This window comes from Petaurus breviceps, unplaced genomic scaffold (assembly GCF_028583685.1).
Source record: "Petaurus breviceps papuanus isolate PSGF00001 unplaced genomic scaffold, PetGlider_PUasm1.0 178, whole genome shotgun sequence".
Classification (NCBI taxonomy): domain Eukaryota; kingdom Metazoa; phylum Chordata; class Mammalia; order Diprotodontia; family Petauridae; genus Petaurus; species Petaurus breviceps.
Genome location: NW_027185777.1, coordinates 24,186,963 through 24,206,945, shown reverse-complemented (window position 1 = coordinate 24,206,945; position 19,983 = coordinate 24,186,963). Strand labels below are relative to the sequence as shown.

The following is a 19,983-nucleotide window of genomic DNA, read 5'->3' as shown; positions in this document are numbered from 1 at the left end:
TTTCCCATTAGTCTGGCAGAGTGTGTGGAGATGTGTAAACAAAACACATATAAGCAAAATAGAGGTTGCGAAAAATGAAGAGTATGGAAAGTTAAAATGGGGATAGGTGAAATAACATCACCCTCTCAGTTACTAAAATCAGTGCTATAAATGCCACGATGATGAGGCCAAGACTTGGCCAGTGGTTTTTATTGCAGTCCATTATGCTAATGGAAAAAAATTCATTTTGAACTGTAGCTGTCTGTATTGACTTAGGTTAGATGGAAATTCAGGCTCATTTGTTGGGATAGAAGGCTTGACTTCAACGCCATGTAAAAATCAGTAGACATCAGCTTATTGCATTAGGACGCTCCCCTGTGGCATGGAGCATTTGCTGATCTCTGTCATACAAAGCTTCAGTGTTGGCCTGTTTTCTCCTCCTCTTTTTCCTGTGTTTCTCTGAAAGTTTGCATTTCCCCAGTGCATCATTTGCAGAGAATTTTATTTCATCAGAACCCATCTGAACTCAATTTTATTCCTTAGGGGAAAGAGCCATCATTGTTGAATTATTTTCCAAGAGCCAGTGAGGATAAAATTAAACCATGACTGTGTTGGCCTTGGAAAACTGTGACTGCTGCTTTTCTTTGGGCATTCACACTTCTTAAGGATGAAATGGTGCAAACAGAACACTTTTTTTTGAAAGTGAGTTTTCCTAATGCCTTTGTTTTTATAAGTCATTTCTAGATATTACCCCACCTCTTAACATATAAATTGAACTCTTCTTTGTTACAATCAGAAACTGCTAAGCAAAAACAATGTTAGACTATGTATATAACATTCTGACCCCACAGTCCCCCACCTGTCACATTTCCCAGCAGGGTTTAGCCTTTTATAAATAAGTTTGAACCCTTGAAATGTCTTCTGAAAACACTGGCTGACTTAGCATTTGCTTTCTAAAGAACATTTTGAAGCTAATTTTCCCTTAGGTTTCCTTAAATATCTTTGCTCCCTCTCACCCTCCCTTAATTTTTAAAGATTCATTGATGTCAGAGATAATGTCAAATCAAAATGTTTTCACTTTGTGATCTTAGATCAAATCTGGGCTCCAACACCTTACTCTCTGACCATGACCAAGTAATTTTCCCCTTTCTAAGTCTCAGTTTCCTAATTTATAAAATAGGGGTGAGAAGACATACTACCCATCTCACACAACTGGTGGGAGAAAAAATGATCTATAAACCATAAAGCTCTCTACATAGGTGAGATGTCATTGACATTAGTCTAAGTATTCATTTTTATGAGCTTGCTCCCAAGGAAATGGGTTTGCCATTCGCAAGACTTCAGAAGGTCTGCTGCTTTTACCATTGCCTTTGATTATGATCGGGCTAAAAAGGAAAAGTCTTCAGAGGAGGCAGAATGGTATTATCATTCTTGTGGAACTTTCCTAGCACTTAGGAACACTTGGGAGCCAGCTGCTAGAGTTGGGACTAGTTGGATTTAATGTTTTTAGGTATTGGATCTTCCAAAGATATCAATCTAGTTCAAGGTTCTTATTCTCCTTTTATTTTTTTTATATAAATGTAATGGATTCCTTAGGCAATCTGGAAAAACCTGTGGACCCTTTCTAAGGATGTTTTTAAATGTCTAAAAATAAAATGCACAGGATTACAAAGAAAACTAATCATAATTAAATGTTGTTATCAAAGTATTTTTAAAGACAAGCTTGTAGATCCCAGGCTAAGAACCTCAGATCTAAAGAAAAGGTTCTTCTCTTTTCCAAAAGTCTCCCACTCTTAAAGGTTTATACAACATGGCCTCCAACTCAAAGAGAAATGGGGGCCACTAAACAGTCCATAAGGATGTACACTGGCCATAATATGAGTCACATATTGACTTAGAAAACTACATATTAACATTATCTATGTTCTGTTGTATTATAATTTCTTTTTGTTAAATATTTGCAAATTGCATTTTAATCTGGTTCAGTCTACACTGGGGAGGGGACTGTGTTTGACACCTCTGCCCTAGGGCAAGCATGAGACAGGCTCTCTCATGAGACAGGCTCTTTCTTGGGGCTGCACATATTGGGGAATCAATTGAATATATGGGTATCCCCTGTGGGCTACTTCATGGTTCTCTGACTCTCAGGTGCTACATCAGAGATGCCAGAATTTCTGATCACCACATTAGCATCATACACCTGGGATGGCAGGTGGTCCATGATGAATTTCAGCATCACCACCACCTGGAGGTATAGAGAATTTGGCAGGTATTGCAACAAGCCTGCTAACTTCCCCCACAGGGTCCATGGCCTGGGCATGTACCTCAAAGACTAAGGTGTAATAAAATGCTAGCAGCTGTTTTATTTGTAGATATGGCCACCAAAATTCCTAAGTGACCACATGTAAGGTTTTAAACAGGCCCCATATAGCCAGCAGCTGGGTTGTCCTGACAGAGATGGAACACTGCCCACTGGGTCTCTCTAAGAAGGACTTCCAGGCAAAAAAGCCTGTCAGAGAGAGTGCCTTTGGATGAAGGGCACATACCAGCTGGGAGTTTGGAGCAACATGCCCCGAGCACAATTGGGGCTGGGTATAGGTGTTCTGGGCCTGCTAGCTGGCTGAGGCTAAGTAGTTGCAAAGCTTATGATCCCTGGGAACACCTATAAAGCTCATTCACTGGATTTGGGGTTTCCATTAAAGTGTACCCACCTGCTAGTTGTGATGCCTGGGATGTAGGGGAGGACAAATTAATTCTATCATACAGGAACTAGAAGTTACATGGTATGGTTAAATGCAAAGCATTTAGCAAATATCATCTCCTTTTATCCTCACAACAATCCCAGGAGATAGGTGCCATTATCATCCCTATTGCATCTATGAGAAGGCAGACAGAGATTAAGTGACTTGCCCTGAGTCACACAGCTACAATCTGAAGCTCGACTTGAGTTCAAGTCTTCCTCACTCCAAGTCCAGTGCTCTATCCACTGAGCCGCCTTCTAAAAAAATAAAAGCATCCAGCTGACCTGATGTTAGTTGAGCAGATGGGCCAGTTAAAGGCACTTCTAGTAATGTTTTCTTTTTGATATGGAGTACACAGCAAAGGTACCGTATATAGAGTTCATATAGGTCATTTGCAGTGTAACCTATAAAAGTATGGCTCCCTCTGTAACACTGGATATGTTAGACTCCAATATGAATTACTGACGAGAGTCCAGATAGGTCAAAAAAACTTCTGAGGAAAAAACACTTGAGCTCATGGAATGTGCCTTCTTCTTCTGGAATGCAATGGAATGCTTTGGGGTCATTGAACAGGTCAGGGAGAGACACTGTCAGAGCTGAAAAGCCAGAAACCAAAGAATAGTAATACCTCATAAACTTGTTACCACTCAATCTTTCGCTTCTGAGGATGAGGGGGTGACCCACTATAACACATTCTCTACTTGATATGGGTCCATCAGCCTGTTATGGGCCCTAGGAATTCTATGCTTTCCCCTACAAACTGCCACTTTTCCAACTAGGCCAACAGCTGGTATAAACATATGTACTGGGAAATGGCCTGAACAATGCTGGGGTGGGGTCCTGAGAATAGATAAGAATTTCACTGAGATAATTATCCACTGCATTGATATTGGACTACTTTCCACTGGTTTCTGGAGCTCTGAGTTCAAAGTGCCATGGACTTGTGTTAGATGACCCACAGAGCAGGGTTCAGAGTCAAGTAGAATGTGTATGCATTTGTTTTGAGCATGAAACAAGACTGTCCTGTGCAAGGAGGGTGTAGCCCAATCCTCCATTCCAGAGCTCAGAAAAGCAACCAGTAATACAATCCAAAGGTCAATAACAGAAACGCTTGTGGTGCAAGATCCAGGAGACTATGGGGGAAAAAAACTCCATCTGAGTTCAGATATCCTGGGTGAAAAGCCGGTCAGTCCCTTTACCTCATGCAAAGCCAAGTCAGAACAACATAGAAAGAATGTTCACTTTGAACAATGACAGACATGAGTCAGAACTAGAGGACAGTTAGAAAAAGTTAAAAAGAAATGATGGATGGACCCTTATTTCACTCAGTCCTTAAAAGGAGAAAGCTTCACTCATTGGGGGGAAATTTCTATATTACATTTCCCCAAGAAGCTATGCTTACTTATGTGAGTTTACAGGATAGTGACTTCTCCTATACCCTGCGTGGAGATTTAACAAGCAGTGGAATACTCTACTGAGAGGGACAGAGACAGGAAGAAATGACATCTTTGTAGAAAGGAATTGAGTGGCACAAAAGTAATCATAGCCATCCGAGGTCCAACATATCATCCAAACCGAGATGATGTCTGTAAAAGCTATGGCAAAAGATTTTGGGAGCTCAAATGTTACCTCAGACACTTTCTGGCAATCTCCTCGGTAAAGTAGAGAGTTAGACTAAGTGACCTCCTAAGGCCTTTTTCTAGATCAAAACCTGTGGTCTTGTCCCCCTTCAAATTTATCTTTCTTATTCATTTGAACATGATTTCACCTGAACAGAAAAGTGCACGTGGATAAGCAACCAATTTATCTTGGGGCCCAGACTTCTGCTAGGGATATCTCTGGCCCTTGAACCCTCCCTGACGGTGAATCTGAAGGTAGTTTGCACAATCTCCTTAAGAAATTCTGTTAATCATTATTCTTCTTACTATTGAAGTGAGGAAAGCAAAAGGGAAAGAGATAAGGAGAAGACAGAGAGACCTTCCTTGGAGCGTCCACTTTCTGTTGTAATGAGGTCAAAACATGTGGCTTTCATCAGTGCTTTGTGAAATGTGGTATTTAACTATAGACCTGGCTTCCATTCACATTCAGAAACTTGGACCCCATAATGACAAATGCAAGACTTCCTGAACTAGGTGTAAGGGTAAGAATCAGGGATTTGAAATCTTTTCACGATATGGTAGTCAGGTTTTATTATTCTCTGGTTCAGGGTAAAGGCTCACCATAGCATTTAATTAAGCTAAGGAGAGAAAGAAAAAAACTTAGTTGATTATAACAGGGGACTATTGTGTGGTAAGCTGAGGAGATCAAATTACTAGTTTGGTACAGTGGAAATCTCTAAACTTCCAATATTCCTTCAACAGGGTCACATTTTCTTACAAGTTTTGTGCAGTTTTTAAATTGGAGATGCCAAAAACAATAGACAGTGATTGTATAATAACTATGTCAATAAAACACCCCTTTCTTTCCTCCTGTTGAGATTTTCAAGTTATTATCATAATAATTGACCTTACATTCAGTGCTGTGTTTTGTATAGTGTTTTATATTCATTATCTCAGTTGATTCTTAAAGCAACTCAGTAAGGTATATGTAATTTTTTTTTCAAACAGATGAAGAAACTGTGACTTAGAACAATTAAGTGAATTTGCCCAGGGTCATATATACCTAGTAAGTGACTGGGATGGAATTTGAACTCAGGTGTTTCTAGTTTTCTAGTTTTCTGTCCAATATACCAGTCACTAGGCCAGGGTACCTCCAGTAAACACATGAAAGCTCAGACCAAAAATCATCACAGTAAGAACGTTTTAATTCATGTTTCTTTGTAACCTCCCCATAAAGGGCCTGAAGAAGGACTCTTTCACCTTCATTTCCTTAAGTGAATCTGCTCAGAAAGCCCCAATAGTTGCTTTGTTTGATTTTGAAATACCTTGGAGATCTTCTAAGATGGATGATTAAAAAAAAAAGAAAAGAAAAGAAAGAAAACAGCTGTTATTTTGCCAAAATAAATATCCGTTCAAAATGGGAGAGGCAACTTATCTAATCTGAAGGGGGCAATGTGACTAAAGCTTCTTTGTTTGCTCTCTAGTGGCAAAGCTTTATATGAAAAACCTTGTTCAAAATAAACCTGACAGAGCTGCAGGAGTGCTCTGGTCCAAAGTCCAAGAAATAGAAGGCTTTCCTGTCTTTCCAGAGATTCTTGGAATGCTGCTTATAAGTTTAGAGAGGAGCTATTTCTGGGGCTATAAGGAATGTGTTGTTTGGGGTAAAGTTCAGGAAAAACCAAGAAAAAGGGGTGATTTTTAAAAAAGAATAATAAAAAATACTAGAGCAAGGGGACATTGCTCATGGTTCTCTTAAACAAGAAGATGAAGGCCCTAGAGAAGGGCAAGGACTATTAAACTTTTAAATGTCCCCTAAAAACAAAGAGAGCCTCTTAGGGAGCAAAATGCCTCAGGGAACTTTAAACCACCCTGCCTTGCTGCCGGGGTAGGTAGTGCTGACCCAACACAGTTCTCAGCACTAAGAGGTGCTCAATTGATGTATTACTTAGTGAAATCGAGAAAAATAGTAGCACAGATTTAGAGGTAGAAAGGACCTTATAGGCGGATGAACTTGTCCAAGTTCTTCATCTTACATTGGAGGAAACTGAGACTTAGAGATCATGACTTATCCATTAAATAAGTATTGGCTAAGGAATATGGGTCTCTACTAGACTCCATTAGAGCAAGCTAGTTAGCCCAGTGGATAAAGCATCAGTCCTGGAATCTGGAAGACCTGAATTCAAATCTAACCTTAAACACTTATTAGCTGTGACCCTGGGCAAGTCACTTTACCTCTGCCTCTTTCAGTTTCCTCTACTATAAAATGGGGATAATAATAGCACCTACCTCACAGGATTGTTGTGAACATTGATTAAGATGACATTTGCAAAGCACTTGGCACAGGGTCTGGAATACTGTAGGCACTTAATAAATGCTTATTCTCTCCTCCCATTAAAGGTCTGGTGTGTTGATGATAAATCTTTGAGCCAATCCCCTTCCTAGTTTTGTTCCATAATGCCCAGTCTGATCCAAAGGTTGGTATCCTGCTAGAGGTGGGGTTCCAGTTAGACCCCAGGGGTAATCCAGGAAAAGGCTTCTTCTAGACTTGGGATGCTAAATCACAAAACATTGGCAGGAAGGAGCCTTTGATATTATCTAGTCTCCAATCTCTGAATTTTATAGATGAGAAACAGCGGCCGAGAGTCAGGAAGGGCTTTACCCAAGGTTCCAGGTCTCAAACCCAGGTGCCCTGTATTCTAAATCCAGTGCTTGGAACAAGGCCTGAGTAGGTTCATTCAGGGAGTGGTGAACAAAGCACCATTTCCTGGGGCATCTGATGTTGGTGCTTGTCACTTACTAGGAAACTAATCTTTATCATCTTAAAGTTGTTGTTAAGACAAGATGCAAATTCTCTAGTACGGTATGTTCAGCATAATACCTAGAAGGTATTATTATCATATCATGTCCTGCCAAGATGCAGCTCATCACCTCTTGCCACTTGGAGCACAGTTTTTAAATTTTTATTATTTATTTATGTTTTTGTTTTGTTTTCTTAAGTGAAAGTCAGCTCCTGAAAGCATCCTCCCTAAAGGGCATCATTATGTGAACAGTGAGAGCTTGTCCTATATACAGCTCTGCTAATCACAAGAGCAAGTCTTAGAAGATAGCCTAGGCCTAGGCTTGAAGGACAATCTCATCAAGACTCAGATATTAGGTCTCTATAATATTCCGTTCCCCAGCATGAGAAAAAAGTCAGTAGCTGGGATTATCAGGGCAGCTACTCTCTTGAGATATGGTTTGAGGGAACCATGCTGAGAGCCCGATGTGAACCTTTAAGCCCTAACAATTCAATTTTTTAAAAAGAGTGTCTTTGTTCTCATCAATCAAGTTTTCATTTCCAATGGGCAATAACCTTGTAAGGCACTTTCAGGAAATCAGAAGCTAGGGTCCTGTGCGTAGAAAGTCAATATAGTATTTTCTATTGTCAACTTAATCTTACAGACTTAACAGGAATTTCTCCCTTCAGTGGATTTGAAGTTCCATATATCACAAGGGTGAGTAACATAATTTATCAGACTGTCTGTCACTTAAAATGAAAAAGATATGTCTTGCATTTGGGCTTATTAGTGCTACAATAGTATTCCCTTACCTTCATATAACAATTATATGCTATAGTACCATTCTTCAGTATTATTAATTAATAGCAGCTGACATCTATTTTGATATTTATAACTTCAAGACACTTCATTTACAGCCATTATTTTATTTGATCTTTGCAACAACCTTGTGATACCACGTCTTCTCAGTCCCATTTTACAAATAAGAGAATCAGATCATTAATGTGCTCAAGGTCATACCACTGGTGAGCATGCAACAATAGATAACAACACACTGGACAAGATGGTGCCCATCCATTGGGGAATAACTGAACAAACTGTGTACATACAGATGTAAGTGAATGTTTTTGTACTAAAACGATGACTATGATGAATCCATACAAATCTGAGAAGACTCACATAAGCCTAGGCAGAATGAAACAAGCAGAATCAGGAAAAAACTGAATACAACAACCAAAACAAAGGAAATCTGCTCTGTAAGACTACAGAACTCTGATAGATGCAATGACCAATCATGCCTTCAGAAAATTGATGGTGAAGCACATCATCCCCTTCCCAGCCAGAAGGTGATGGGCTAGAGGGACAAAATAAGATACACACACACACACACACACACAGTTGAGGTGATGATGAAAATGATGATGATAACAATAACATTTGCTGTTAATAGAACACTTTACATATGTTATCTCATTGGATTCTCACATGTCCAACAAGCAGGTGCTTTTATTATCTCCATTTTACAAAAGTTACTAAATAGAGAGTCAGTGACTTGCCTGTTAATAAGTTAATAAGTGTCTGAGGATGGATTTGAATGAGGTCTTTCTGATTCCAGGTCCAGTACTCTGTGTAGTGTGCCACCTCTCTGCCTATGGTGAATTGGTTTGTTTGACTATTATTAGGATGGTGGGAGTGAGGAAGGAAAGAAGGAAGGAAGGAAGGAAGGAAGGAAGGAAGGAAGGAAGGAAGGAAGGAAGGAAGGAAGGAAGGAAGGAAGGAAGGAAGGAAGGAAGGAAGGAAGGAAGGAAGGAAGGAAGGAAGGAAGGAAGGGAGGGAGGAAGGGAGGGAGGGAGGGAGGGAGGGAGGGAGGGATGAAAATAAGGAAGGGAAAGAAAGAGACAGATGGAGAGAGAGAAAGACAGAGAGAAGGGAAAGAGGAAGGGAGGATATTTTAAAAGCACATAAAAATGAAATTCAAAAGGAAATAAACTGCAATGTAGTAACTGCCATGTTGCAAATAATATATACTTTTTAAAATCTGTACATAATGGAAGTCCACGGTTTCATATACAATATTCTTTTTTGTTCTTCTCTGACTACAAAAATGCTCAGGATTGTGGATAACGGCAAAATTCATAATAAAGAAAAACTTTGAATCCAAGGCCTTGATCGAATACTAGCTCTGTTCCTTGCTACTTAAGTGACAATGGGTAAGTCACTTTGTTTTTATGGGTATCAGTTTCCTTTACTTGGAGGGGAATGAGCTAAATAACTTCTGAAGATCCTTTCACTTATGGATCTCCTGCCTGGGGCTCTAAATTCAATTCTCTTTGAGGTATCTAGTGGTACACTGGGTGGAACCCTGGAGTATAGAAGCCCTGAATTTAAATCTGGCCTCAGATTTAAATTAGCTATATAACCTTGAGCAAGTCACTCAACCTCAGTTTCCTCAACTGTAAAGTAGGGGTAATAATAGTTCTTACCTCCCAGTGTTGTGGGGATCAAATGTGCCTTGCACAGAGGAAGTGCTATATAAATATTTATTACATTCCCTTCTCTCACCTTTCATTACATAGCAGCTACTTGAGAAAGATAATTCTGATATACTTAAGAGGGACCAAAGGGATTCAACAGCCTCCACTGTGATCCTTAACCACACATGCTAGGAATACCACAGGCAAATTTTATTCTGAGAAGTCAGTTTCCTTTTTTTTTTTCTTTATTAATTTGTATGTTTACTTTGAGTTTACAAGATTCAGTTCCCCGGTTTTTTGAGTTTCAAATTTTCTCCCCTTCCCTCCCCTTCCCCCCCCGCCATGGCAACATACAATCACGTATAGGATCTGCAGATACTTTCACATTAGACATTGGTCAGGTTGAAAAGAAGGATTGTAACAGATGGAATGAGCAATGGGAAAGAGGAAACCAAACCAAACAAGAAAGAGAAAGAGAGCCAGTAATTTGCTTCAATCTGCATTCAAACTCTGTTCTTTCTGGTTCTTTCTCTGAATGTAGACATCTCTCTCCATCATGAGTCTTTTGGAGTTTACTTATAGCCCTGCATTTCTGAGAAGAGTCCGGTCTATCAAAGTTGGTAGTCACACATACGTTGTGTCTGTAATTGTGTACAAATCTTTCCTGGTTCTGCTCTTCTCACTCAGCATCAGTTCGTATAAGCCTCTCCAGGTAGATATGAAGTCCATCTGCTCTTCAATTCTTATGGCGCAATAGTATTCCATTACATTCATATACCATAACTTGTTTAGCCATTCCCCAATTGATGGGCATCCCCTTAATTTCCGATTCTTTGCCACCACAAAAAGAGCTGCTATAAATATTTTTGTACATATGGGTCTTCCGCTTCTGTGATCTCTTTGGGATACAACCCTAGAAGTGGTATTGCTGGGTCAAAGGATATAAAATTACTTATAGACCTTTGGGCATAGTTCCAGATTGCTCTCCAGAATGGTTGGATCAGTTCACAACTCCACCAGCAATGTATTAGTGTTCCAGTTTTTCCACATCCTCTCCAGCATTTATCATTTTCCTGTTTTGTCATCTTAGCCAATCTGACAGGTGAGATATGGCACCTCAGAGTTGTTTTGATTTGCATTTCTCTAATCAATAGTAATTTAGAGCATTTTTTCATATGCTTATAGATATCTTTAATGTCTTCCTCAGGAAACTGCCTGTTCATATCCTTTGATGATTTATCAATTGGGGAATGACTTGTAGAAGTCAGTTTTCTCAGTCATTAGTTAGTAATCTCAATTGCTTATGATAGAAGGCTTTCTCTAGGACGAACCTGTTTGCCCATGACAGCACCAGGATTACAAATATTTAAGATACATTTCTTCATTGTCTCCAGAGATGCTCAAGGCTGTGGGGGAAGTGATAAGGAATTTCATTAAATTTTTGTTAACTGCCATGTCATTCATACCATTAATAAAAATAATTTTAAAATGCTAAGTCCTTTGTTTTTGATGGATTATTCCAGGGCACTGAGTTAAAAATCTATCTTAAAAGTAACTCAGTTCCCACAGTGAGATGTTATTGCAGGCTTCCAATTACACTAGATACATTTTATTAAAATATATTCAAAATCTGAAGTTGTCAATGTCATTTTTTCAAAATTCTATTATATCCTAATGCAATAGCAACTTGATGACCAGACAATATGACAGTCCTTGGTGTTAATAATATTGAATACCTCCTGACTCTTTGGAATATTGTATAATATGATCTTGAAAGCTCCAAGGTCAGTTCTCAGTCTGATTTTAAAATTTCCTGATAACATATTATTGGGCTTTTTATTTTTGCTTCAGTTAAAAACCTGCCTTCAACACTTTAATAGTCTTGAACATAAAGCAAAGGTAGAAATGATTAACATTTGTAGGGCGCTTTTCAGGTTCTTTATGATTGTGTTACAGTTGAGATGCATTTTTGTTAAAGTCACTTGCTTTAAAGAGGTATTTAAATTTCCTTTACAAAGTCAGGTTAAACTAGCCTTTATTTGTTTTCATCCAATTAGCACTTGCAATTGCCATAAATCCATAGGTTTCTTTAAGACCATGACTTGCCTCTACATTATCTAGAATTCTAAAAGAGCCAGTACCAACTCTTTACCCTTCCCTGATGCTCAGTTCCATGCAGAGAACAGTTAGGTGGGAAGCTACAGAAATGCAAATCAGTAGTCTTTGCTAAGGTTACCAACCAGCCTGTATTTCCGACCAGTCTGCTTAATATTTAGGTCACAGTCATGTAGAGCAAAAATAGAACTCGGAAATCATCTACTCCAAATCCATCATTTGACAGATGAAGGAAGAAACGAAAGTTTCTTTAGTTGATCCAGTAGCCAGCAGGACAGAGTCAAAATTTGAGCCTACGTGGTCTGACTCCCAAGCTAGTTCTTTTTCCACCATGCCACAGTCTTATCACAGATGCTGATTACTTCTTAGAGGGGCCTAAACTAAGGTGGTGGCTATGGGAATCGAGAGAAGAAGTATAATTTGAAAGATGTTGTCAAGGTGGAAAGGGCCAGATTTGGCAACTTATTGGATACGTAGGCTAGAGGGTGAGGAGTTGAGGATAATGCCAAAATTAGGAAGCTAGAGACTGAAAGGATGGTGGCATCTTTGATAGAAATAAGGAAATTTGAGAAAGCGTAGGGGGAAATAGAATGAGTTTAGTTGTAGACTGGTAGAGTGCAAATCCAAGACAGCCAGTCTGAAATTGCCAACTCAATAACTGATGATGTGGGAACTAAAGACTGGGGATGGATATAGAGACCTTGGAGTGATCTACTTTAATCAGGATTTACACTCTCAAATTTATCTCCTCTCTCCACTCCCATAGCTACTACCTAAATTAGGCCCTTGTCACCTCCTGCCTCCATTACTATGACAGCCTCCTAATTGTTCTCTCCCCCCTCCTATCCATCCTGTACAATGCTGCCAAAGTAATTTTTCTTGCCACGTGACTCCCCAATTCAATCAAATCTAACATTAAAGTATAAACTCCTACTACTTCTAGATAATACAGAGACTAGCAATAGTCTTAGAGAAGCCTATGGATTTATTGCAAATTACAAGGGCTAATTGGATAACAGCTAATAGAGGTTGGTTTAAATTGATTTATTAAATAAAATTTAAATAGGCCCCAACCTAACTTTCCAGCCTCCTTGGACATTACTCCCCTTCCTGAACACTACCATCCATAGTACTCCATCTCCCATCTGTGCCTTTAACTGGCCACCCCACATGCCTGCAATGCACTCCCTCCTTCCATCCTCCTCCCAAGCACCCTTTCTAACTCCTCCAGCTCTGTAATTGATTACTTTGGGTGTATTTGTATTTATTTAGTTCATAAAGTAAATGAATAAAATATATAGAAGTACTCGAAAATCCAAGCACTTTCTGACTCTATTACTCCATTTTCTCTAGGGAGAAAAAAAAATCATCATAGAATCAAACGGAAAACTACTCCAAATCCCTTCTCCAGGCCCTGTAATTTTCTGACAACCTCTGTTTTCAGATAAATCTGTCTTTTTCCAAATCACCCATTACAGAGTGTGCCCAAGAGCCATAGGGTGCCTCTCAACAGGAGAGAAAGGTCAGAAAGCAGTCAAAACCACAGTGATTTCAATGACTAAATAAACTAGGACGGGGAGTTGCAGAATGTCATAACAACTTCCAGAGCACCAGTTTGTGGTTTTTCAAGAGGGACAAGTAGGTGTGGGTTTCCAGGGTGGCATAACCACCCCTCAAAAAAAAACCCAAAATAACCACACAGATGTGTTGTGTTTACTGTCCGCTGCTTGGTGATAGTCAACTGTTGGTTTGGAACTAAAAAGAGTGCTCTCCCCTCACTTGCAACATGACCCAGGCAGGCTGTTATTTTCTTTGTAAAAACAATGTGCCACCTCATGCTAAATTTTAACCCAATTGTTTGTGAAGCAAGGGTAGGAGGTTAGAGAAGAGGAGCAGGGGACAGCAAGACATCAAGAAAAGAACACTAGTTCAGTTAGGTAATTTCAAATGCATATCATATAATAATTCAATAAATGGGTCTTATATTTAAGTTTCTGCTATGTGTTAGGAAGGCACTGACTGTGCTAAGTAACTGGAAATACAAAGACAAAAAAGAAACCGTGCCAGCCCTCAAGGAGTTTATATTCTGGAGTTCTAATCGCTCAGTTCAGACGCCAGCTCCCCTAAATGATTATGAATTTAAAGTGTATTTGTTGAGTCACAGGTGGCAAAAAAAAAATATCCCATATTTGCTAGGATGGCTTTTATAGGGTGATTCACTCGACTCTTGCCACATTGGCACAACCTCTGTTACCCCTGCTTTCCCTTTGGCATTGTTTTCAAATGTTGTTCTTTCTCTTGCAGGTGGGGCCAGATATTTTGAAATACTATCAAGTGGTTTATAGGGCAGAGCTCAATAAAAACAATCTCCCGGTCCCCACTGAGGGATGTCTAGCATTTACCCAAATAACTTCCAGCTAGAGATGGACTGACAGTTCCAATAAAGAACACTAGATGGCAGTCAATAACTACTTTGTTGGCAGTCCAATACATTAAGTATCAAAACAGCTATTTACACATTTTTATCACGTCTAGAGGAGTTATATTAGTTATAAAAAAAACTTTTTTTAAACCATTCTAAGAACTTGCATGACTCTATAGATGTTACCTGATTAGTTCTCATATTAGCTATCTGCTTTATATTTCAGTAAAAATGAAATAAATGTATATTAATATTTTCGAGAATGAATTATAATTTCAATTTCTGTATAAAAGGCATAGTTGAAAAGTATACACAACATAGCAAGGTTGGGTTCAATATTATTCATCTTATAACCCCAAGTAAGAAGTAATTTAAATTCCTGATGTCACAGAACCACCAGAGACACATCTAAAGATCTCAAAGGTAGAAACCTTGAAAGTGATGTTCTGCCAAAAGAAAGCTGTCGGTCATTGCATCAGAAATTTAGCCCTGGAAGAGACCTTAAAAGTGCTCAAATCCATATCCTTCAGATTACCAAAAATGGGCCCAGCACAGGAAATAAAGGTCAAAGGGAGGATTTGAAGCCAAGTCCCCTGACTCTAAATCTAGCATTCCATTCACTATACCATGAGTAGCTGGCCAAGTGATTAAAACACAAAACTGCTTTGAAAAGCGGAAGAATGTTTGATGGCGTGCCCAGCTTCTGTTTCTCAGAAGGAGAGTCAACATCCCACTGAGCACTCCCTAAGTGGTCAATGCCTTAACATACCTAGTAGAGTCACAAGAAGTAGCAGAACTGGTCCTTACCCTACAGCAACTTCTCTTATTTGGTTCCATTCAAAGTGACTTATTTTTTATTCTTTATCCAAATCTGACCCTGAAGGAAACAGCCTCGGCACTTGAACCCAAGAGCCTGGGGAGGACCGGGAGCTTCTATACTATCGGAACAACTTTCTGCTCAGCCATCACTGAAAGGAAACAAGATGAAGGAAAGGGCCTCGTCTTGCTCATCACCACCAGCAAAGGCTGCCGACCAACTAACTGCCACCAGGAGCCCATCCAGTGACACCACCCCATGCCCAGTCATGCTGCTAGCCCAGCCCTAACAGTCGTGAGGAGAAGGGTCTCAAATGGATAAGCCAGCAATCCTCACCAGCTGCCCCCCACCCAGGGCAGGCAAGCCCCCCCAAAGCAGTAAGACATCCTGAGGGAGACAGTACTCCCCTGTCTCATTCATTAGAATGTGTGCTCCTTGTGAGCAGTCTGTATCCAGAGCTTAATTAAAGTGCTTTACATAGTAGGTGCTTAATAAATGCTTTAATCATCTATTCATTCAAACCTGTAAAATTACTCAGGGAACTCTAGCCACAATTTTTCTAATAAGGTGTATTCATTTCTCACTTGAACTGAACTGAGAGCTAGCTAGAACTACTTCAAACAAGATGATGACACTGTATCCAAAAGGTTGGTTTTCTGCCTACTCTTTATTCTCTGAATACTTCACTGGAGAGAATAGGTATTTGCAATAGTGTTTCCACATTATTGCACCAAGCAATCAAGCATTTATCAGCTGCCTACTGTATACTAGGCACTACACTCAATGCTGTGGATACAAATACAAAGAATTAAACAACCACTGCTCCCCCAAGGAGGTACTTTCCAAAGGAATAATGGATTACATTAAATAACAGGACTCTCCTTCTTCTACCCCTATACACACACACACACACGCACACACACACACACTATAGGGAAATAAACTCTGGGCTTGGAGTTAGAAGACCAGGATTCAGATCTTATTTCTATCACTATTTGTTTGACTTAGGGTCTTGGGGCCTCAGTTTCTTCAACTACAAAATAAGGGGGTTGTTTTATCAGGGATCCTTAATCAGGGGGGCCCAAATCCCCAAAGGACTCATGGGTAGATTTCAAGGGAAAAATGCATCCTTATTTTCACTAACCCCCAACTGATATTTAGCATTTCCTCCAATTATTTAAAAACATGACTCTCACAAGGGGTCCTTGGGCTTTACCAACCTGCCTGCGTACACACACACACACACACACACACACACACACACAAAATCATACATATATATATACACACACAAATTAAGAACTCTTGATTCAGATGATCTCTGTATCTTTTTCTATTTTTAAATTTATTATTTTTTCTCCCTTTCTTTAACCTCTTTCTTCACCTACTTCTTTTTGAAAGGGAATGAATTGTTTTAATTATATAAGTATACATGATGATGCTCTATTGAATTAGACATGATTGTTAGGGACCATTAGCTATAAAAAGCCCAGATGAGGAAGCATTTCATGGTAGAGATGCTCCATTTCATGCTAAAAAGGGGTGGGGAACTACAGGTGAAGAATGTTGTATTTGCTGTCAGAAAAAGTCAGTGTTGATTAGTTTTGCTTAACCATTTCTCTTTGCTACATGAGAGGAATCATCTGGCAGGTAGCTGGTGGAGGGAGGAAAGGTATATTTGGAAATAACTTTAATGCAAAAACAGAAGGCAGCAATGAGGCATTTAAAAAATTAATCAATTAAAGTTTGAAAGAATAGCTATCCGTCCTTATTCCATAAGGCAATAAAGCTTGAAGGCATTGCTGGCAAGAAACATTTAATCTCAGCTGTGCTACCCCTGGACTGACCTTCTGTAACACCATTCCCAACAACATCAAGGCAGTAGGAGGGTTAAAGTTCATTGGCAAAGAGAGTATGCCAGTTGTCTCTGCAATAACCATTGGTCCAGCTGGGGAAGAAATAAAATTTCTATAACAAAGATTTAACTGCTCCTGGTAACTGGCTTTCACTGATGTAACACAAAGGGACCTACAGTTATAAAACTTCTGTTAAGATATCTATACTCTGGTTTTACTGGCTAAACAATTGGCTTGAGTTTCAGCACCATGACCATATATAGATAGAAAGCTGCTTCAAAAGAAACAGTGACAGATTAATAAGGCCTGAGTCAGTATGTGGGGCCAGGGAGGGGCCTGTATGAATGGGATGTTGCTGGGGTCACAAAATGAAGCTTGTTTTTTATCAAGCATTATTACTAAAAGTGTGGAACTACAGATGATTCAAAAGATAAGGCCAAAAAAAGGAAGTGTTGCAAACACTAGCAATTACTAAGAAACTCCAGCAAAAAGGGATTAACTGTATCTTCAAGTTCATTCAAAGATTCCAGTGAACTCTAGAAAGTAGACATTTTCTTTCCTTTAACATAGAGATTCTTAGTTTTTTTTGTATGATATCGACCCCTATAGGATGCTAGTTAAGCCCCTTTTCAGAATAATGTTTTTAAATACATAAAAAATAATACATAGGATTAAGATGGAAACCAATTACATTAAAATAGTTATCAAAAAATAAAACTCAAGTTAAGAACGCTTGCATTAAGATTTAATAATTATAGCTTACATTTATATAGCACTTTACTATCTGTTAAGCATTTTGTGTACATTGTCTCACTGGATCCTTACAACTGTGTGAGGTGAGTACTAGATGTATAGCACCCAAGGGAACCAGTCAACTTAGCATGCCCCCCACGCACCCCTCCTCTCAGAAGAGTCTCGGGTACTCAAAGTATTCTGCGAGTCGAGTTACTCAAAGTTATAGTTCACAGGCCCCTACCAATGTATTCACTTTTACTAGTCAGCCAAAGGATACAATGAGTCGGTAAACAAAGTCATTTAATGAAATGGCATAGTAAGAAAAGTATCAACAAACATCCCACAAATACCTATACCGTTTTACACATGGTAAACTTGTAGAGAGGTAAACATGTAGGGAACATTTGATTAGGGCACATATTGTGGAGGGTCTTACAATAGGGAGTACGTATGACCAGGGGACACACACACAGGAATAATTCAAACCTGTTAACACTATAGAGCCACTAATATCTTCGATTAATGTCATCTTGGGGCAGCTAGGTGGCCTGGAGTCAAGAAGACTCATCTTTCTGAGTTCAAATCTGGCCTCAGACACTTACTAACTGTGTGACCCTGGACAAATCATTTCATTCTGTTTGCCTCAGTTTCCTCAGCTGTAAAGTGAGTTGGAGAAGGATATGGAAAACAACTCCAGTATCTCTGCCATGAAAACCCCAGATGGGGTCATGAAGAGTCAGACACAACTGGAATAACTAATCAACTCCTGCTAGCCTTATTCCCTGTTGGTTTCACATGGATTATTATCTCTTGTTGCATGTGAGCATAGACTGTGGTCCCTACCCTGCATCCTTCTTGGCTGTTCTCCCATAGCCGCTGATCAATATTGCTCCAATGACCTCTTGACCATTGGTCATTACTGCCCCATACAATTCCACTAGGCATGAGGTTTATAGAATTATAGATTCAGAGCTGGAAGGAGCCTTAGAAGTCATCTAGACCAACCATCTCATTTTTACATATAAAGAAACTGAGCCACCTCCCGCCTCAAGGTTAAGTGACTTGCCCAGGTCAAACAGGCAGTAATTGGCCAAACTGGAATTCTGGACCCCAATATTCCCTTTTTTCCAGTGCACCAGGTTGTGGGGCCCCTGTTCCAAGTGTTCAGCTGATGGATTACTTTTTCTTCATAGGAGGAGGCCATTACTATTTTAGTTTAAAACAGAGATCTTTTGCTACCATATCATTAGATTGTAAGCTCATGAGTCCAGTGTGAATTCCTTAGGACAGTTCAGAGAATGTCCTGCCTTTGTAGCTCCAGAACTTACCAAAGTACTTGGCACATAGAAGGGACTTAATAAATACTTTTTGACTTGATTTGATTAGCTCTTTTAGAAAGACAGAAGCCAAAAAGTGTTGGTTATCAGATTTTTTTAAATTCTAAGAAAATTTTCTTCCCATATGAAGGATGTATCTGTTCTCTGACATGGATGTTACCTCTCCAGAAGGAGATTCTTCAGCCTAAGAATCAAGTTTTTGTTGTTGTTGTTTTTAACATAAAACAGTTGGAAATAATCTGAAGTATATTTTTAAATCTCTACTTCCTGCTTTCTAAATTCAGAGTCTACATAAAAAGTCTCACAATGATGTAGGTTTAAAAAATCCTCATGGCTCTCTATTTAATTTGTGATTGCTAAATTGTGCAGAATCAACATCCTTTTTGAGGTTACCCTGCCATCAAATTGGCAAGGATTCTCTGGGTATGGGCTCTCCAATTTTTTTTTGGGGGGGGGGGCTTTTTTTTGAAGGGCAATTGGGGTTAAGTGACTTGCCCAAGATCACTCGGCTAGTTTTTTTGTGTTAAGTGTCTGAGGCCGGATTTGAACTCAGGTCCTCCTGACTCCAGGGCCGGTGTTCTATTCACTTCGCCACCTAGCCGCCCCTCTCTCCAATTTTTTAATTTTATTTTATTTTGGTCTCCCATTGGAGAGAGGAAAGGAAAAGAAAAAATTTAAGACCAACAGCAACATCATTGTCTTTCCTCTGCCTAGCCACATCCTTGGCCATCTTACTGACTTTGATGTGTACACACTGCCATTAACGAGACAGTCTGCACATTATTATTATCTCCATTTTACATTCATTATCTCTTTTTTCAGATGAAGAAACAAAAATAATTAATCCTCAAGATAGTAAAGGGAGAATCAAAAAAGCTCAGATAGCTAGCAGCCATTCCAGCAAGGATGATAAATGGCACCAGATCCAATAATACAAAGAAATCTAAGGAGAAATTATGGTAAGTTCATTCTTCCAGCTCAGAAGGAGTTTATTTAGAAAAGCTTGGCCCAGAAATATAGCTCAAGTAAGCCTTACAATTTGGGAACCAGGGGAAAACCAGTGAAGCCTAGAGGCTGAAGCTATGCACTGGGAACAGAAAAGTAGAAACCCCAAGCAGGGCCTAGTAAAAAA

The 19,983-nt window shown here is 39.4% G+C and overlaps 1 long non-coding RNA gene across 1 annotated transcript; it reads left to right on the top strand.

Moving 5' to 3' along the window:
- Nucleotides 1-8,569: 8,569 nt before the first annotated feature.
- LOC138159789 (uncharacterized) lies at nt 8,570-16,908 on the top strand. The gene is made up of 3 exons (XR_011167977.1): nt 8,570-8,749; nt 9,208-9,305; nt 14,990-16,908. It is a non-coding gene; the product is annotated as an uncharacterized lncRNA (long non-coding RNA).
- The last annotated feature ends 3,075 nt before the right edge of the window (nt 16,909-19,983 follow it).